This window comes from Papio anubis, chromosome X, assembly GCF_008728515.1.
Source record: "Papio anubis isolate 15944 chromosome X, Panubis1.0, whole genome shotgun sequence".
Classification (NCBI taxonomy): Eukaryota; Metazoa; Chordata; class Mammalia; order Primates; family Cercopithecidae; genus Papio; species Papio anubis.
This window is the reverse complement of record NC_044996.1, coordinates 123,742,233-123,764,357: the sequence shown is the minus strand read 5'-3', so window position 1 is coordinate 123,764,357 and position 22,125 is coordinate 123,742,233. Positions and strand designations below refer to the sequence as shown.

The 22,125-nt window shown below is 41.0% G+C and overlaps 1 protein-coding gene across 1 annotated transcript in view; it reads right to left on the bottom strand.

Moving 5' to 3' along the window:
• Positions 1–4,979: 4,979 nt before the first annotated feature.
• SMPX (small muscle protein X-linked) overlaps positions 4,980–22,125 on the bottom strand; it is a 52,573-nt gene continuing 35,427 nt past the window's right edge. The window contains exon 5 of the mRNA XM_003917488.2: positions 4,980–5,402. The gene's annotated coding sequence lies outside the window, so the exon portion shown is untranslated. The remainder of the gene's footprint in view (positions 5,403–22,125) is intronic.

The window sequence follows — 22,125 nt, the reverse complement described above, 5'->3', positions numbered from 1 at the left end:
GATCAAAAGTTGGCAAATAACCATGATGTTTGAGGACCAGAGACTGTTACATAATCATCCTTTGGTGGAGACAATGAGGTCACATGTTTACCCATCTAATCGCTGATCAAGGACATGTTTCATTGCAGATAATGTGCTCACTGGCCCATAACTTAATTACTGAGTGTCTTGAGTGTCTGAATCAACAAAGCTTTCAGATGTAGGTCTTGCCTAACCTAATGGTGCATCTGTTAAAGATCATTGCTTCTGTTTGGCCTCTAAAAGAAAGGTCTGGGGGATACAACGGGCCATTGCCAGTGCTGTTCTCAATGACCTCTCATTGAAAAACATGCCAGATAGTTGGTCCAAGTGTTGTGGGTTATTGTTAAGTTGAAAAACATTCCAGTTCCCACGGTTTATTTTCTAGCCAGCAATAGATATTATTGTTTATATGCAGGGCCAAATAGAACCAATGATTCCAGGGTGACAGATATTGGTAAATCCTCTAGTGAAAGCATGCTCTCCGAGGAAATTAATGCCACACAACAGAGAGGGGATGGCTCCCCTCCCAAGCTAGGAAAGAAAATATGTCAATAAAAGTCTGGGGAAATAAGCAATAAGCAAAGTAGGATTGAAATGTTGGGTGTATTGGTTGGGGTTCTTGCAGTAGACCAGGATCTAACTACAGAGTTTGAAGTCCAATGGTGTCTCTTGAAGGGTCATTTCTCCTGGTTAATTCTTCCTTCTGAATTCCCTACCCTATGTGTGTGATTTGTCCGGATTCCAAATAGAGCTCCCACTCTCCTGCTCCTGGGCCATCACGATCACAACCATGATGCCTAGCAGTGAATTCAGAATTTGGGAAAAAGAAAAGTTTGGAGTTTTTGTTTGTTTGTTTTTTCAAGATTTAAAGAGTCTTGGCCAGGCGTGGTGGCTGACACCTATAATCCCAGCACTTTGGGAGGTCAAAGTGGGTGGATCACTTGAGGTCAGGAGTTTGAGACCAATCTGGCCAATGTGGGGAAACCTCGTCTCTACTAAAAATACAAAAATTAGCTGGGTGTGCTGGTGCGTGCCTGTAGTCCCAGCTACTCAGGAGGCTGAAGCACAAGAATCACTTGAACCTGGGAGGCAGAGGTTTCAGTGAGCCGAGATCACACCACTGTACTCCAACCTGGGAGCCTGGGCGACAGAGTGAGACTCCATCTGGAAAAAAAAAAAAAAAAGACATAAGGAGTTTTGAGTTTTGGTCCATGCAGTATTATTATATCACTGGAGGCAGCTATGCTATCTTCTGTTTCCTCATCTGCAAATTTAAATAAATGCAACATGCCATTTTAAGGAAATTATAATAAAGTTGGATCCACCAGATGATTTTAGAATGCTAAGCAAAGGCCTAATTTCCAATACTAAGCAGAAATCCCATGCCCTCATGGGTGTCTGGCCTTCTACAAGTTGAGATGTGTCCTTTGGCTTCTTCTGATGCTCCTCTTCTCCCATTGAATGCAGGAAAACTCACCTCCATCAGAGTGAGGAGGGTAAGGATTGCCTGAGATCAAGAATCTGTGTGTTGTCAGGACCAGAAGACACAGTATGAAACAAAGCAAAATAAAATCATAAATCACGAACAAAGCCTTCCCTGTTTTTTGTTTTTGTTTTTGTTTTTCCTAAACCTTGCCATCAGACATAAAGCAGCATGGCTTGCGTGGGTGGATTGGATGTTGGTGTGTTCCGAATACTTCAGAAAAGAAATTCCTCCAGGATACTGTCTTTTCTAGTGCACCATTGATGTGTGAACAATATTAAGCAGCAGGAATAGTTTCCAGAGAAGTCTAGACCCCCATTCTGTATGTCTAGAGACCATGAGCTACCCCCACACTGGAGTAAAACCTGTGGGCACACCTCCTCTAACCATGGCCCTCCCAACAAACAATCAGATTTGAAAAATTCAATTTGAGAGTGCAGACCTGCTTTGGCTTTGCAGCTAATCTGCAGACATTTGAAGCCCAAGGGGAAAGCCTCCTTCCCTCTAGAATCTGCATTGTAATATATCCTCACTGAGCCAGGGAAAGAGCTGGTCATAAAAAAGAGCCTTGTTATTTGATAGCGTGGTTTATCCTAGTTGGTGGTGTCACTGAATTGTTTTGCTAAGAAGTCAAATGTTAAGGGATTGATTTCCTCCTTTAATAAACAAGCACAGGGGTGAAGGATGTGAGGCCAAGTGCATTCCACAGTCTGAAAATGATTGCTTAATTGAGGTTGTTTTTCTTTCTCAGAAGAACACAAAGGTGATGATGTTGTTAAGGCTGCAATCTTATTTTACGGCTGAATCCCCTCTTTTAATAATCGGCATATATATATATTTTTTGACAGTGTGATTTTCCTTCAGTGTAAGATCTAAACAAGTTTGGTTATTTGCGTAGAGAAAAAAAATGAACTCAATACATGACCGCTAAGGATTTTCTTAGTCTGGCAACATCCTGGTGGGTTGCTTCCTGTCTTCGTGAGTGCTCTTGGTATGGCTTGCTGAATGAATACATGATTGCATATGAACATTATGGTAATATATCCTCCTTTGGAGAAGCACAGAAATGTAATTAATGGTATGTGGGGCAAAGAACTAGCGATGGGCCACAGATGCATACATTCAGCATCAGGTTAAAATCCCAAGAGAGCATCAATTATCAAGTTAAATGCAGTTTCTATTTCAAGCTAGATTGCAAAGCAATGGGATAATGCCAGAGGCCCTCAAAGGGAACTAATTTTAATTGATCAACCCATAGTCGTGGAATCCAAATAAGCCCTGTTCTCATCGCCAAAGGGGGAACCCTAATTCTAGGTCAGCTCAAGAATGTAGGAGAGGGGATTTCACAGGATGGCACATTAAAATTAGTAGTGTTCCTTACATGGGCCTGATCATAATGGGAGGCTTTTTGTAAATCCTCTAACTGCTCTAGTTAAAAATGAGGGATTCATTTGGATAATTATCACCTCCCATGCCCTGGGCGTAACTTAGAAAACTACTGTGTCATTCAGCTATTCAGTAAGTAACCTTGGAAACAAAGCTAATTACCTTTCAGTCTGCACTGTTGAAATGTAAAGATCATACAAAATGAGTGCTTGAGATAATTCTGGAGAGGCTTATGTGTTCCTAATGGCTTCTGCTCCAAACAGAGAAGCTTTCCAAGTGTCCCGCAGGTCCTGGACCCAGCAGGGCCTTCTTTCACTCATGCCTCAAGCACAATATAGGAAAATCCCATACATGGGGGAGGGGGAACAGAGAGGTATGGTTTTTTGTTGTTTTTTTTTTTTAAAGCAAGGTGATTTTCTGGATGAACATGCTTTGTGTTCCCCCAGCACTTAGCATATAGACTGACACATAGTAGGCATCCAGGAAATGTGGGTGGAGTGAAAGTTGTATTGTACTCAAAGACACTCTCCTTATAGTAGAGTATGATTATCATACCATTTACAATGTGCACACTAACAACTGGGTATGGTACCTTATGCTTATTCACACCAGAGTTGTTTCCCTCCTAACGAACCTTCATCTCTTTGTAGTTTGCTTCTCCTTCATGGAAAAGTTGCATGATTGGTTGTTTATAAACCTATAAGATAAATAAGGCTGTTTCCATGAGACATATGGGTTTTTAAAGAGCCATTTAGCATGGAATGTGTGAAGTTTGAAAATTGTAACTTCATCGAAAGCAAAGACTGTCTTTTCCTCTATAGTGAATTTGAGCCTTAACAAAATACAATACATATTAAATTTAAAATTCAAAAAATCCATTGAATTTGTCTAATGACTTTGGTATGTATTGTGCTGCAAATTTGCCTTGGAAGACATTAAAATATGAAGACGATTTTTATAACTTTATACCAGAACTTAATTTTGAAACTGAACATAGATAATTTACATTAAAACAAAGTGAACACTGAGGTAAATTTGGTAACCCTACCCAACTACTCTAATCAGTATAGAGTGAGACAGTCTGAGGCAACCTAGCACCTATTCAGAACCTGTTTACCTCATCTGCTGACAGATTATTAGGCTGGCATATTTTGTTCTGATTGATATTCCCCCTGCCATATGTATATATTAGATATAGATGACCAGATAAATCACAGTCTGGTGAAACTCATGGGACCTATGACCAGACAGGCACCTTTTTGGGAAAACTTAAACTCATCAGGCACTGCTGACTCTGTGGCCAGTCACATGTGTAGGCAATGATAGCCCTGCTTTTCGAAGCTGAGCTCTATGAAACAGAAAAGTGGGAGAGTAATTTACACTTGGGATATTTCAAAGTACATCTGATTTTTTACAATGGTTGACTCTGAAGCAAGGATCAAAGTCATTCAGCCTGAGAAACGACGTTGAGGTCTCTGCATACCAGGTAGGTGACATGCTTGCTTTTCAAACAGTGTGCTCTTGATAACCTGGTCCCTCAAATCTTCACACTGTGAAGTTGCCCAAGCCTTTCAGAAGATCATAAGACTCTAGAGGAGCACAGGTGATTCTTTTTGGTCTATGATAGTGTTGGACATTGATTCAGTTGACATAGAGACTCTCCATTATAGCAGCAGGAGACACGTTTCATCTTTGGACGGCTCTTCTCCTCTCTTGTTCTGTTTGCTCAGCTTTACTTTGTTGTGCCTTATAATGAACTCTATTCCATCTGGGTGAGGGGAATTTCTAACTTATAATGAACTCTATTCCATCTGGGTGAGGGGAGTTTCTAAGCCTCTATAGATGTAAAATGCACTCACTGTAAAACTCTTCATCCTTGGAGGAAGAATATCAATGATATCCAATTCCTCAAGTGATATTTAACTTCATATGAGTGATCAGTCAGCCATGGTTTTACCCATGGTACTCAATAATTCAGAATGAGAGGCCCTCACTTAGGCAATATGGGATTGGGCTGACTCATATCTCATTTCTCTCCAGGTTAGGGAATATGTGGCTATCTGAAATATAAAAATTAATTTAGTCTAGATTCACATTTTACATTTAGTCAAATATTTATTTGAACTCATAAAAAGTTTAGTGATATAATTTAAAAGGTGAAGAACTAAAACGCATTCCAAATATTGACCAAAATACTGTAGGAAGTAGCTTGGGAAACTTTTCATCAAAATCATTAGACACATTGCCGTATCACTCTGCATAAAATCATATCCCTCCTCAAAACCACACCCTCCAGGTGTTGAATTTATGGGCTAATTTGTTCTGTGAGGTGCCAAAAATGAAGATAAAGTAAGAAATACAGCCAACTAGAAGGAAGAGATATAAATGTACAAACAGGCCATTTCTGCTAGAGTCTCAGGCGTTCAGGAGGTTCGTAATAGTCATACAAATATATAAAATTTTAGTGAGCTATTGAATCCATCTTCCTCCTCTTTAATTCTTCACATCAAGCCTGCAAAAGAAAAACCAAAGGAACCGTGAGTTTTTCCCGTCCAGTGTCATTAAGGCATAATTGACAAATGAAGATGGTATATATTTACAGTGTACAATGCAATGTTTTGATATATGCACACATACATTGTAAAATGTTTAAGTCACCATAATTAGCATATCCATCACCTCACATACTTATTTTTGTGGGGAGGACATTTAAGATCTCTTAGCAATTTTCAAGGATACATTATTAACTATAGTCATGATGCTGTACAACAGATCTGATATGGTTTGGCTGTGTCCCCACCCAAAATCTCATCTTGAATTGTAATAATCCCCACATGTCAAGGGTGGGACCAGATGGAGATAATTTAATCATGGGGGTGGTTCCCCCCATACTATTCTCATGATAGCAAGTGAGTTCTCATGAGATCTGATGGTTTTATAATGGCTTTCCCCCATTTTGCTCTGCACTTCTCTTTTCTGCTGCCACGTAAAGAAGGACGTGTTTGCTTCCCCTTCTGCCATGATTGTAAATTTCCTGAGGCCTCCCCAGCCCTGCAGAATTGTGAGTCAATTAAAACTCTTTCCTTTATAAATTACCCAGTCTCAGGCATTTCTTCATAGCAGCGTGAGAATGGACTAATATGAGATCTCCAGAATATATTCACCTTATGTATCTGAAATTCTCTGTATTCTTTAACCATCATCTCCCCATTCACACCACCCCTCAAGCCCCTGGCAACCACCATTTGACTCTCTGCCTCTATGAGTTCAATGTTTTTAGATTCCGCATATAAGTAAGATCATGCCATATTTGTCTGTGTCTGGCTTATTTGACTTAGCATAATGTCCTCCAGGTTATAAACCAATTTGATAGGAACAAGTCAAAATTGAAGACCCCATTTTCACTTGAAAACTTCATCTCTCAATTCCATGAATGTAAATGAACTATGGGTAGATGCTGTGGCCATCAACTTTGGCTCTAGTGATTTAAGTAATTCTAAACTAAATTAGGATAGCTTCTCCTGAAGGATTAGAGTATAATGTTAGTCTTATGATTATGGCTTGTAAGACCACTGGTGCCTGAGGTAAATTTGCATTTATGGCTCCAGTTCTTCACCTCTCCCTACTGCCATGTAACTTTGTAGTTTTCTACCACTGTGGGTGGGGAATAATTCCTCATGCCTGAGTTTGGCCACACATCTTGCTTTGGCCAACAGAATGAGGCAGAAATGATGGTGTACCAGTTTTGAGCCTATGCCTCAAGAGGTATCACATGTTTTTGCTTACTCTTGTATTTCTGCTGCTGCCATAACAAGGGTATGCCCAGGTTAGCCTTCTGATCCCAGAAGAAGGACAAGAAATACGTGGAGCAGAACCACCCCTGCTAAAGCACCCTAACCAGGCCCCATGTAGAACAGAGCCCCCAGATGACCTGCAGACATATCAGTGAGTCCAGCCAAGATCAGCTGAGCCCAACCTGTATCAACTGAGGCCAAAACACATGAGTTAGAATAAGAAATTATCTTGTTTTAAACATTGAATTTGGGGGGTGGTTTGGTATGCAGCAATAGCTAACTGATATGGTGCCACTTTTTTTCAAAGCTCTTGTAATGCAGGGATTCTTGAACACTATTTACACATTTGTTTTCCATTAGTCTTTGGTGTCATTCCTTGTGTGTTTTACTCATGTGAATGAGCTGAATCTTTTCTTAAAAATGGAATGCTCACCTTTTTTTATTGCCAATGGCTGGAGAAAGAAAACTCCATAAATAAGGATCTTCCCCCTGGTGGGGCAGAAACTCTGGTTTGGCACCCTCCATAATCCTTGTTTTTCTCTACTACAAAGGCTGGTGAGCGAAATACTACACTCTATTTCTCAGTCTCTCTTACAGCTAGGGGGAGCCATGGGACCCAGTTCTGGCCATTGAGCCCGAAGAAGTCTACAGCAGAGATCTGTCTAAGAAAGCTTCCCTTTCTTGTATATTTCTTTAGAGATCACAAAGCCCATAGTGTCATTGAACATTTCTAGCATTGCTGTGATGCAGGTTGTGTTGTACTCACTGTTGAGATGAAATACATAGAGGTTCAAAAATCAAAGTAGGTAGCTCAAAGTCTCATAGCTGGTAGATAGAAAAACTGGGATTTTAACAGAGGTGTCCTGACTTTGGAGCTGTTTCTACTCCACTAACAGGGTATGGATGGTTTGTGAACCAGAGGAAAAAGTAGGAAGTTATTAATGATTGCAAAACTGAAAATGCTATCAACAGCAGTCAGCATAGGTTCTTGTATTTCCCCAGTATTTTATCTTATTATCAAAAGAACACAATATGAGATTTACTCTATTAATACATTTTTAAGTGTATAATACATTATTGTTGACCATAAGTACAATGTTGTACAGCAGATCTCTAGAGCTTACTCATCTTGCTTGACTGAAACTTTATGCCTGTTGATTAGTAACGCCCCATTTCCCCCTACCCCGCTGGTAACCACCACTTCACTCTTTGATTCTACGTGTTTAACTATTTTAGCCACCTCATATAAGTGGAATCATGCAATATTTGTCCTTGTGTTACTGACTTATTTTACTTTGCATACTGTCCTCAGAGTTTATCCATGTTGTCACATATTGCAGAGTTTCCTTCTTATTCCAGGATAAAAATTCCAGTGTGTGTGTATCACATTTTCTTTATTCATACATCTACCAATGGACATTTAGGTTGTTTACTAATTTTTTTAAGAAATTATCAATTTTCAGTCCATGCCAGTCACTAAGTGGAGGTAAGACACCACCTCCTTCCCAGCCCATGGTTTCTAAGTGACTAGCAATTTCACAGCTTCATCCTGGGGTACCAGGATCCAGGCTCATCTCTGGTCATTCTCTCTTAGGTACCCTATACTCTGAGTTCACTAGACCATGTTTTGCTCCTGTAATGACAAGAGCCTTTGGGCCTCTCCCTCTTTGGTTATAACTTTTGACTAAAATCCCAGCTCCCCATGACTCTCCATATAACATGCTGAATTGTGATTATTTGCTTATATGCATCATCTCACTCCTCTCATGTCTCCCACTATAGCTGCCCTGCCACTAGGCTGGGATCTTTTAAGGATATAAATATGTTCTATTCATTTTTACATCCCATTGCCTATCATGGCACCTGACACATAGCAGGGGTCCAGTGATTGATGAGTTGGACTACTGGAGAAATGAAAATAGGAAAAGAACTGGAGTTGCAGTTGTAGCCAAACCCACATTCTTCAATGTGAGGCAGCAGTAATGAGTGAAGGCCCATAGATGCAGAAATCTAGGAGTGTTGGATTGATGTGCTATGTTTCTGCTATGCTGCCAGTTCTGCCCTAGGTTCCAGCTCTGGCCCCATGATGGCCAGGGTATGCTCTAGCCACTTTACTGCTATGGTCACTGGGCTGGATGACATATGGCCAGTCTCTCTGGCTAAGTAAGAGGCCCATGACAAGCTTCCCTTGAAGCCAAGGTATTCCTTGGGCTTCTCTGAGCAGCATGGAATGGGTGATGATCCATAGGAAATTGTCACTGAAGCATGTTTTATGAGGTGTGATTTCTCTCCAAGATGTGTCCAGACTGAGAAGCACCATCTGCAACCCAGAAATAGGTACCATTTATATGGCAGGCTTGACATGGACTCTGATAATCCTTTATATGTTCCAGATACATAGGTGAAATTATGGCTATACTGAGAAACATAGAAGGAGCCATTTGCATTGGAGAGCCGTAAGATATCCTTCACGACTGGGTTCAGCTTATAGCCCTCTCTGACTTTGAGACAGTTTTGTAAACATAGAGCTAATGAGTGGATAAAGAAAATGTGGTATATATACCCCATGAAAGATTACTCATCCATAAAAAGGAATGAAATAATGTCTTTTGCAGCAACTTGGATGGAGCTGGAGGCATTATTCTAAGTGAAGTAACATAGGAGTGGAAAACAAAAAATTGTATGTTCTCATAAGTGAAGCTAAACTATGAGTATGCAAAGGCATACAGAGTGATATAATGAACTTTAGAGCCTCAGAAGGGGAAGGGTGGGAGGGGAGCTAGGGACAAAAACAGCATATTAGGTACATGGACACCACTCAGGTGATGGGTACACTAAAATCTCAAAATTCATCACTATACAACTCATCTATGTTACAAAAAAAACCACTTGTGCCCCAAAAGCTATGAAAGTAAGCATTTTTTTAAAAATAGAGAAATCTTGATCCAGTTTTCCCAGACCACCATGACTACTGTGAGACGACTATATTTAGACAAATAAATGCATGGAATTCTTAATATAACATTAGCCCCAGGGGAACTTTGCTCTTCCTCTTTACTTACTGCAGTTGAGAGCCAAGGGAGACCTGAAAAAAAACTGTGAAGAGGGGGAAGCTGGGCCAGTGCTATCAGCCTGTGCTCACGTGGGAGTGGAGAAACAGCTGATGGTGTCAGTGCCAGTTTGGAGCACCTACTATGTGCCAGGCACTCCACCAACTGACTACACAGCTACCTTGTTCAGCCTACAAAATAAACCTGATTATTCCTTGCAGAAGGAATGAGGTGACAGATGAAGCAGGAGCCATTGCAGGTGTCCTCCTGCAGATCACCCTGTCCCTCAGCTTCCCCCACTACCGGGTCCCAGTATAATTCAAGAGGGCCCAACAAGCCTGGAAACAGGACGGCAATGATGGATAAGGTCAGATATAGTCCATCCCAGAGTCCAAAGTCCCCAGAGGGCAAGAATCTCCATCCTTGGCTTTGTGGGACTCAGCGTGTGCTCGGGATGCTGGCATGATACCAGAATACAAAAATTCGGGAATCTAGAGACCTGAGCTCCCTGCTCTGCATCAGGGCTCGAATTTAGAAATGAGAAACAATGGGAAGGGATCCAGAGCTAAAATTGCCCACACTGTAAAGCACTCTTGTTTGTCAGGGTGTTGGAATGCAAGTGTATTGGGCTGTCTCCAGGGCCACGCTGCTTTGCTGCCTAGACAACAGTTGTCAGCTATTCTCCTGTGCCCTGTTCTCCTGTAGGAGACATTTGTGAGAATGATGGGGAAGGTACAGCAACTAGCTGAAAAAGTCCTTCTGTAGCTACCCCACATACCTTTTGTACCCAGACCAAAAATGGCATGGAAGCACAACCTCTAGTTTACATTTGGGAAGGGTACATCTTGGCTGGTGTGGGGATGATACACCAAATATCTCCCTTGTGTCACCGTAAGTCCAGACTGAGGAACATGTGATGTTTACGCCTTGCTGTGACCCATTTATAGCTGTGTTACTCATAGTCGCCGTGGCCCCACATACATCATGTGGGAAATGGAGTCCACTCAACACTTGTCTGCACTTGGTCCTTTAACCACACACTCGGGGGCAGTGCATGGTGCTAAATCATAGAGCCATAAACACAGTGACACTCAAAAGTACTTGAGAGAAGGCAGTGCCTCATGGTCTGGTTCCATATGCAATGGCCAACCATGCACCCAGAGCAAACTGGTTAAAGCTCTGGAGTTCCTTAGAGTGCATCAGAAATAAGACAAACACCTAGCATTTGTAAAGTCTTCTAGAGTTTACAGAGCACATTCACACATATTGTCCCTTGTACTCATCAGGACCACACCCTAAGGAAGGTGGTGCAAGCTACAACTAAGGCTTGTAAGGAACAACACACACCCAAGGTCAGAGAGGCACTCAGCCTGGAATTGCACCCAAACAACTCCAAACCCAAACTCTTTCTTTTGTCCCAAACAGGTACTCGTAAAGTCAGAGAAACAAAACTCTAAGTAAAAATTAGGAACATTTTTTCCTAAATTGTGAAACATCCACCAAAGTTGCCTTTGCAACTCATAAAGCCTTTGGTGGTTAAAGTGAAAATTGAAATGCTTCTAACAATAACTATATAAAAACAGGGAAGAAGAGGAAGGCACAAAGACCAGAATATTTGCCTTGGTCAAATCCTGCACCTGAAATCCAGATTAAAGTAGTGTTAAGTGCAGGACCTGGAGAATTCAAGTGACCATAAAGAAAAGGCAAATTGCATATCCAGGTTGAATCTCATTAAAATATTTTTTATTAATCCTATTGTATTGAGAGTTTGTTATATTGGATATCAACTCAGAGTTAGGGGCTGGCAACTGAGATACAACATTTGTTTGGTAAGATCTTGGTGGAGAAAGGGGCATCATCAAAGACCAGTCACCATAGGCAGCTCCAGATTTTGTGGGAAATTTCTCTTCATCCATCAGAACATAGTCCTCCCTGTCTCAAAGGGGCTACTGACTTCATTGGAGAAATATTGACCCAAGATTTCCCTACCAAGGCAGAGTTCAATAACATCTAGAAGTAGACAAAGTGATAAATAAGTCAAGGAGACTGCTGTCTTAACCAAGAGGTTCTCAGCTTTTCTAAAGATGACAAAATCTTTCTATATTGTTTATGCCTTGGCATTCAAGGCCTAGAGACAATGGTGATTATATCAGAAGTACCAAGAATCCTCCTACAACTGTCCAGCAATGATCTGTGGCAGCCAGGGGTTCTGGAGCAACCAAACGGAAAACTAATTTTTTTGACATTTAACTAACAGAGCATGTGAAACAAATGTAGGCCTCCCTGCCTTCTTCCCATAATGCATTCCTGGAAAGCACATTGTCATAGAGATCACCTTAAAGCTGATTGATTGTTTTCACAGTCACCGTGATGGTAATGAGTGGTCCAAAGACTCAGTAGTCAGATAAAAAGATGGCCTTTGATGTATTATTAGGCAAAGATGTAACTATAAGGCTTTATAATCTTTTAAAATAGTAAAACTTTTTCAAAGACAAATGGAACTAGAGTTTTGGTATTGCTCCTCATTTTAGAAATTAGGAAATTGAGATCCAGAGGGGTTGAGTCACTTGTCCAGGATCACACAGCTAGCTATTGGCTGATCCAGGATGAGTTTTGGAGCTCTTTCTGCTACACCAAATTCTTTTGCAAAACTTGTAAAAATTAGCATACATGTATTAGTCTGTTCTCACACTGCTAATAAAGGCATACTCAAGACTGTGTAATTTATAAAGAAAAAGTGGTTTAATGGACTCACAGTTCCACGTGGCTGGGAAGGCCTCATGATCATGGTGGAAGGCAAAGGAGGAGCAAAGTCATGTCTTACGTGGTATCAAGCATGCAAGAGAGAGCATGTGCAGGGGAACTCCCCTTTATCAAACCATCAGATCTCATGAGACTTATTCACTATCACAAGAACAGCATGGGAAAGACCCACCCCCATGATTCGATTACCTCCCACTGGGTCCCTCCCGTGACACATGGAGATTATGGGAGCTACAATTCAAGATTTGGGTAGGGACACAACCAAACCATATCAATAAGTAATCTGTACATATTGACAGTACATTAGAGGCACACATTAACAACTGATACACAGAAATGTATCTGTAGTGTACCAAAACGTTGACTTAACAAATATTCATGCATTTGTTCTAATGAACGCCAAAATTTCACTTAAAAATATTTCTTGCCTTCTCAGAATCTAGCAGTGTTTCTAAAAATACTTTATATAGAGTAAAATGCTCAAATCTTAAGTGAACTTGATAAATTTTTTACCATGTATATACCCATGTAAGGCCTTTATTTTTACATAGCTCTTAAATACTACTGTATATGCCAGCAAATCCATGAGGTTTTGTTCATTTGAGAAATACTAGTTTCAAGAGATGATAAAACAAGTTTTCCTTTGAAAAGAAAGGGAGAGGAAAAGAGGGAGAAAAAGGAAACCATCAATCATCAGATAGATTGAGAAACACTGGATTAAGCAAAGATAAACAACCTTCTTAGTTTAAGGGCTCCTTGGAACTTTAAATATACAAATATATAGTGTGTGTGTTGGGTGTGGGGACCATACCATTGTATCATTTTCAAAATTCACTCAATCACTGAAGCATTTTTCCAGTTTTATACTGTATAAATTATTTATCATTCATTATATCACAAATAGTATTCATAGCATTTCATCAGGTGGCTGCACCAGAGTTTGCTTAATTGGAATCCTATTATTGGACACTTAGGTTCTTAATCAATTTTGCTACCATAAATGAACACAACCTTTTCCATGTGAACATTTTGTTTAGAATGGACTTCCATCAAGACACGACTGGATTGGAAGAGATATAAATCCACAATGACTGGGAATTTCTCCATTTATTAACCCCCCCAACCCTCATCATTTATACTACTGTGTGCCTGCTATACAGAAGATACTCAATATTTTTTGAGAATGTGCATATGTCTTTTTCACGATCACTTTCTTATTCATCTTTGTGGATTTACTTAAAGGAAAATCAGTAACTGTTTTCTTGAGCACTCCATTGATTTCTACTGAAGCTGCACATTTTCTTAGGCTTCTCTACTAATTATACATCCACTTTTGTGAATTGTGAGTTCATTTCCTTTGTCTATTAAGGTGTTACCATTTTGCTTTCCAATTTACACGGGCTCTTTCTATAATTATATATTTCATGCAAAACAATTTTCTTGATAGAGTTTGCTATTTAATGTTTGGTTGTTTTTTTTTTTCAAGTACCTTTTTTTTAATTATCAAGAATTTGAGGGATGATTTTGATGGCTCTTGTTTTAAAAGCTACCCGGGGAAGTTTAAATCAATGCCTTCATTTTTTCCTCTAAATCATTCCAACCATTATTTTAAAAGCTACTTATATCCAAATCTTTTTGAAGCTATCATCAGATGACTTAATTTTATAATCTTAAAAGAGATGAGGCCAAATAAAGAAGGATGTTTATGGAAAGGAAGAAAGCATAATTGATTTGGAGATTTGAGATCTTGTTTATAGGCTGTTGTAACTCACTCTGCTGTGTGTGTGTGTGTGTGTGTGTATGTATGTATGTATGTATGTACATGCACACGTGCGTGTGCTGATGGGGGTTTAAACCACCTAGAATGGGAGTTCAAACATGGCCGCACATTAAATCTCCTGGAGGGAGTTTTTTTCACCATCCCAAAGCCCAGGCTGCCCTAAACCAATTACATCAGAGTCTCTGGAAGTGCGATCAGTAATTTGTAAAGCTCCCAGGTGCTCTGATATGCAGACAAGATTGAGAACCAAAGCCTAGAAGGGCTTCTCAGTCTTCAACATCCATATGAATCCCTGGGGATCCTGTTAAACTGCAGATTCTTACTCAGGAGGTCTGGGGAGAGGCCTGAGACCACACATATCTAGTAACTACCCAGGGAATGCTGTTGCTATTGGTCCATGGACCACTTGAAAATGAAGGTTCTAGACCAGTAGTTTTCAATAGAGGGAGAGAATGATTTTTGCCCCCCACCCCGTGGTGAGCATTTGGCACCATGTGAAGACATTTTTTGTTATCACAATCAGGAAGGGGAGGGTACTACTGGCATTTGGTGAGTAGAGGCCAGGGATGCAGCTAACTATCCTAGAATGCCCAGAACGGCCCCAGTGACAGAGTTGTCTGGCCCAATTGTCAATAGTGCTGAGGTGGAAAAAAAAAAAAAAACAGTTTAGAGACAGCTGTTTCTGATGAAAGAAAATGATCTCTTGGACTCGGGAAGGGGGACATCACACACCGAGGCCTATCATGGGGAGGGGGGAGGGGGAGGGATTGCACTGGGAGTTATACCTGATGTAAATGACGAGGTGATGGGTGCTGACGAGTTGAAGGGTGCAGCACGCCAACATGGCACAAGTATACATATGTAACAAACCTGCACGTTATGCACATATACCCTAGAACTTAAAGTATAATAATAAAAAAAAAAAATCCACTGTCCCAAAACAGAATATGTTGGCTTATTTTTATATTTGCTTCAGGTCTTTTTTGTTATTGTCAGTTTGTTTTGAAAAATAAAACTGGAGTAAAAATTAAAAAAAGAAAAGAAAAGAAAGAAAATGATCTCAAACCTGAGCTAGAACAGAGCTTTGTGCACTGGTGTGTTAAGTGGTCCCTTCTGGGAAGCATTGCTGATAAAACATATTAGTAATTTTCTAATCAACTTCAATAAGATTAAGAGCCCCTTCTGGGAGATCTGATATACCTGCCTCACTAAAGTCACCTTGTAACAGAGTTTACTGATCACTTGTACCTCGTCTCACAGTGTTATCTAACCACATGTTTTCCTATTCCAAGTTTTAGAACTGGATTTTTGAAGCCGCTTTAAGCAACTTTGAAATAAAGCTTTGACATGTGTTTCCAATAAATTGATCAGAGAAATTGCTTTTACACCCTTTGCCTTGCCAGTCTCCAGGCTGGTTCCCAAGTGGGACCCTGTCTCTGCAGTCAACAAATGTTTCCTGAGTGCCTACTGTAGAGACATTTTCACAGCCCACTCTGCCTTCAAACCCAGCTTTCCAGCTTTCCACCTATGCTACCTTGGGCAACTTACCCAACAACATGAACCCCAGTGTTTCAAAGGATAGAGAAATAGTAGTGTCAAATTCACAGGGTGGTTGGGAGGATAACATGGTAAAGCATTTAGCAGAGTGCGTCTGACATAGTCAACATATACTATTACTATTATTCAAGGACAAAGGTCTACAAAGAGCTTATAAATTAAAACATCCCTTCCTCCTTTTCTATCTTCCAAACAAGATTCAATCTTTGTCATCTTGGCTTCAAGCTCTTTGTGGTGCTGATGGGTGGGGAGATCTAAATGTGTAGAGAGGGAACTGAAAAAAGTGAACTGAGTCTAAATTATATAGAAAAAGGGCTTGGGGACTCAGTGGAAAATACGATTTCTTGGAAACAAAGAAGAGATTTGAGGTAAAACGTCTCTAGGATGAGGGAATCTTGGGCCAATGAGAATATTTTTAGGTAGTTTTACTATGTGTTTTACAATGTAAATCTTTTTTTTTTCTTTTTTTCTTTTATTTGTTTAAATTTAAGGAGTACAAATGCAATTTTGTCACATGGATACATTGCATAGAAGTGAAGTCTGTGCTTTTAGTGTAACCATCACCAAAGGAGTGTACCCTGTACCTGATTACAATGTAAATCTTTCTCAGGTGAAGATTTACATTCCTTCTGGAGGCTGATATGGTTTAGCTGTGTCCCCACCTAAATCTCATCTTGAATTGTAGCTCCCATAATCCCCACATGTCGTGGGAGGGACCCGGTGGGAAGTAGTTTAATCATGGGAATGGTTATCCTCATGCTGTTCTCATGACAGTGAGTTCTCACGAGATCTGATAGTTTTATAAGGGACTTTTCCCCTTTCTGTTCGACACATCTCCTTCCTGCATCATGTGAAGAAGGATGTGTTTGCTTGCCCTTCCACCATAATTGAGTTTCCTGAGGCCATCCCAGCCATGCTGAACTGTGAGTCAATTAAACCTCTTTCCTTTATAAATTACCCAGTCTCAAATATGTCTTTATTATCTGTGTGAGAACAGACTAATACAGGGGCCATTTTTAGAAATCAATGTATGTTTCTTTTGGACACAACTCTGTGCTTAAATATGCTTAAATGGTCTTAAAAGTGGAAAGCAGAATTCCTAGTTTTATTTGGGCTACATTATATGCTAGAAGAAGTATTAGGCACTGTGGATACACTAGTGGACAAGTCAGACAAGTTACCCCCTTCATGGAACTTAAGATCTAGAAGGAAAATCAGAGAGAATAAATAATGGCAATCCAGTCCTCCATTGTGATGGGTGCTGCTATCCTGGGACAAACACAGGGAGCCATGGATGCTTTATCCAATTTATGAGGCAACAGAAAAGTTTTTAAAAAATAGTATTTTACTGAGACTTGAATGATGGGAAGGAGTTAGCCAGATAATGAGTACAGGAGGGAATAAAGATAAAAAAATAACATTCTGAGCATGTGTAAAGGCCTGGAATCAGCATGGAACCTCCATCAGCTGGGAGAAGTTCACTAGGGTTGGAGCGAGGAATGTCCTGCGCAGGCAGAAATATAAGATGAAAAAAGCCTGCCAAGTCTGAGACAGTTAACACAGGCCAGAAGGGTCATGGGGCGCTGCTGAAGGACGTGCAGCGAGGCAGTGACCCGATCCATTTTGTGGGGTTTGGTTTTGTATTTTTTTAAAGATCCGCTGACTGCAGGGCTCTGGCAACTGAAAACAAGTGAGAAAAGGCTTTGAGTACTGAAGTGCACGGGTCACTTTGACAGCTGTGGGCCATTAATGCTCCAATTGTTCAGCGAGGTCACCTGTGTGACAGCAACAAGAATATACAGTGGATGAATGAAATTTGCAAACCTTATTTCAAGGTGAAGAGAGGGGTCAAACATATGAGAAGATCACAGCACTTGTCCAATGGCTCATGCCTGAGGATTGAGAAGGGAGTCCCTTGTCCATTAGCAAAGGCTCAGGGGCTCCTCACTGAAGCATTTCAGTTCCAGATCTCAAACTTCCATCGAGGGCTGAGGAAAATTCCCACAGGTTACACAAACATTACTTTGAGCAGTAAATCCAAGACAACCTGCAAGTGACCACATACTGTTGGGCAAGCAGTGGGAACTCATACTGAGCTCTCTTCTGGCAATTTGCAGTATTTTGTGGGCTGTGAGGAATTTGAGCTTAAATAAAGCAGAAATGGGCAGTCTCTCGGATCCCTTGGCTTAATTTATTGAACAGGGGAAATAAGCCTTGTGAGGGAGACAGTTCCATTCCTAACGATTTAACCACTAATAAAGCCCTGCTATAAATGGAACTCAGGAGAGAAGGTAGCTTGTCAGAGGGCAGAGGAGTGGGCCCCATTAGACAAAATAGGTCAGGCGGGGAGAAAGTTGTCATTTCCTGACTAGTTAAGCTGATCAGACATGACAAGCCTTGTCGTTTTTGAACTGATTGAAAAAGGATAGAGAATATACAAGAGGTTGCTTTCTTTTTGTTTCATTTCATAGAAGATGGCTATTTCAAAGAGGATCCTGAAAAGGAACTTGATAATATTTAGCACAATTTTGAGGTTTGTGCTTTAAAACATGTGTGTATGTTGGCCTGAGTGTGTGTGTTTGTGTTTTCAGAAACATACGTTTTCACAGAAAAAAATTCTGTGCTTCTCCTAGGAAGTTACTTGGGATTCATTCACTTTCATCTGAGATTAATGGAACTCCAACTCCTGAGGAGAGATTTCCCTCCCATTGGTTGGATTGTTCATAATATCCTCTGCTTTTTTCTTGTTGTTCTGGTTTTGATCCTCAGAAATCAAAAGAGAGGCCGGGCACAGTGGCTCACGCCTGTAATCCCAGCACTTTGGGATCCAAGGCAGGCAGATCACCTGAGGCCAGGAGTTCGAGACCAGCCTGGCCAACATGCTGAAACCCCATCTCTACTAAAAATACAAAAATTAGCTGGGTGTGGTGGCACATGCCTGTAATCCCAGCTCCTCTGGAGACTGAGGCACGAGACTCGCTTGAACCTGGGAGGGGGTGGTTGCAGTGAGCAGAGGTTGTGTCACTGCTCTCCAGCCTGGGAAATAAAGACTCCATCTCAAAAAGAAAAGAAAAGAGACAAGACAAACAAGACAAGACAGGGACAAGATAAAGACAAAGACAAAGATGAGAGAGAGAGAGAGAGAGAAGAAGGAAGGAAGGAAGGGAGGGAGGGAGGGAGGGAGGGAGGGAAAGAAAAGCAAGCAAGCAAAAGAGAGAGCAGGAAAACCGTTGCATATGGGAGCAAGCTGAGGAGAGGGAACAGTGTGCAAAAGCTAAGATGTATCACTCAAACAATGGATTTTTAGTTCACTTCTGGGTTTGCCTCCCTGTAGAGGTTCTGCCTTCCTCTCCCTCCTTTTGGAGCCCCTCCCCACTAATAACTCAAGGACATGAAGAAAAGACTTTCCTCAGTGCTCACACTATGCAGTGTGCTTGTGTACTGTCTGATTTATAAGGGCTTTCTCTGTTAGAAGCATCAGAGAAACTGGCTTCACATTTGGAAATAATCTTCCTAATCTCCCCAAAGATAAACAACGTTTGGTGTTTTAAATAAATATAAGAAATTCTGGGTGGTAAGGCTCAGGAGGGGTGAAAGAAAAGCAAATACTGAAATGTCACAGCTATGTAACTTTGAGAATCTCACTTCTTTGGACCTCAGTTTTATCATCTAAAAAACAAGGGGGGTAGGTGGCTATGGTAGGCAGCCTTCAAGATGGCTCCCAGTGATTCTTGCCTCCTGGTATTCATATCCTTGTGTAGTCCCCTTCAACACAGAATAGGGCTGACTTGAGTAATCAGTAGCATGTTACAAAAATGACAAAGTATGAATTCCAAGGCTAGGCCATAAAAGACTTTGCTGCTTCTGCCCTGCTTTTTCTTGGATTATTCACTCCAGGGAGAGTTGACTGCCATGTTGTGAGGGCATTCAAGCAGGCCCAATGGGTAGGTCCACATGGGAAGGCACCAAGGCCTCCTCCTGATAGCAGTCATTACCAATTAGCCAGTGATGTGAGTGAGCCATCCTGGAAGTAGATCCTTCAATCTTAGTCAACATCTCACTACAACCTCATGAGGGACCCTAGTCTAGAACCACCCAGCTAAGCCACTCTAAATTCCTGATCCACAGAAACTGTGAGATAATATTTATTGTTCTTTTAAGTTTTGAATAATTTGTTACACAGCCAAAGATAACTAATACGCTGCCTTAGCTCAAGCTCAGCTCTTGTATTTTATGTGTCAAGGAATAGGCAAATTGATGGAAATCATGAAAAGTTCGTGTTTAGTGTGACATGTCAAAAACTGGATCCTGGCTACAGGGTAGGACCATATTGCTTTGGGCATTTATGAAATGGGGAAGAAAGATAAGTAGCCAGACTCTAGAGAGCTGGCATCCTGAGAACTTATGGATTCAGCTTTGTGGGAGTGGGCCAACACAGCTGGCTGACCTTGAACCAAAGTTTACAGTGCAACTGTTCAGCACCCAGTGATTAGTCCTTAGCATGTCATACCACAAACATAACCCACTTATGTTTATACATGCAGAGACTGAACTTGTTAAAAAAAAAAAAAAAAAACCTCCAATGGAATGGGGACTTACTTGGGTTCTCCCTATAATGAGTTATTCCGAAAGGGTACAAGTGGGATTATCTGAAGGGAATAGTGGCCCTGGCAGTCTTTAGAGGGAGATGAATTAGATAAGGGTTAAAAATTGCTGAGTTCATAGTTAAACCCACGTGGTTCTCCAGGGTAGGGTACATATCTGGAAAGCAGTGAGTATAGAGAGATCGCTGCATTAGGCTGGGTCTCGGTTGGACTAAGTGACATTGATGGTCCCCTAACCTGTGAGAATATGACTCTACATATTGCTGGGTAGACACGAGCCACAACCCTGACAAGGCAGCACATTTATTAGTGGGAGCTAGAGTATCCTCAGCCCCTTCTAGGCTTAATATGGCTATTGTTTGGACTCATATTGGCAGTCCTGAACTTAGTATCTCTTTCCCATGTCTATCCCAAATAAAGGCTATGGCTCACCACTGCTTCACCCTATAAATAAATACACATGTATGCTGCATGAACTTTCCAAGAATGCTTGGCTGTTTTCCACCGTTGGATACTTTCATCTCAGCAACATTCAACCAAAGAAATACTTTCCCAAGCAAGAAAGATTTCAGTCTAGTTCATCAAAGGACACTCTGAGAAACACCTTCTCAGTCCTTCTCAGACCAAGACACACATAAAGATCACCTGAAGATTCTGTGGAACATACCCATTCCCAGGCCTATCCTGCCAACCTCCAAGAATTAACTGATAGCAAGTGGCACTCAGCAAGTCCAGGTGATTCTAATGTGTACTCAGTGCTGAGGACCATAGAGCTAACTGTATCCAGCGTTTTGCTGCTGCCTGACTCTGTAGCTAAGAAAACTAGAATAAAAACAATGGTTCTCACCCAAAGCCCAAGGCTGGACAACTGAGTTGTTCAGAAACTAGCTTCAGTTCTTCTGTCATAATATTTGAGAAAAGCTATAAAGCTGCCTATCAGGCTGGGTGCGGTGGCTCACACCTGTCATTCCAGCACTTTGGGAGGCTGAAGCAGGAGGATCTTTTGAACCCAGGAGTTCGAGACTAGCCTGGGCAACATAGTGAAACCCCATCTCTACTAAAAAAAATAGCCAGGTGTGATGGTGTGTGCACCTGTGGTCCCAGCTACTCAGGAGGCTGAGGTGGGAGGATCTCTTAAGCCCAGGAGGTCAAGGCTGCCATGAGCCATTATCATACCACTGAACTCCAGTCTGGGCAACAGAGTGAGACCCTGTCTCTAAAAAAATTAAGATAAAGCTGCCTATCAGCCTGCCAAGTAGCTGTGATCCTTTGGTCCTGTCTTTTCTTGGACTTGAAAAGTGTTCAAATTTAGAAAATCTTTTGTGTTTTACTTCCACTACCTAGAGATCCACAAAAGTATACTTGAATTAAAGTTATCAAACCCAGCTTTTTTGTCTCAGCATATATTTGAACCTTGGCAAAGCCTTATTTAGAAATACTTTCATTAGAGATTGGAAAAAATGACTTCATTATTCCCAGTCATTTCATCCAGGCATCTCTCTCTATTATTTCTTACAACTGCATGTAAATCTAGAACGATCTCAAAAAGTTAAGAAAAAAACAGGTGATGGACTGGATTTGGCCTGTGGGCTCTGGTTTTCCAACCCTTGAACTGTAACAGTGTCAGCACTTACTAAACAGCTACAGAAATGAACATCGTATCAGTAAGGTTAAGTGACAGGTGGGT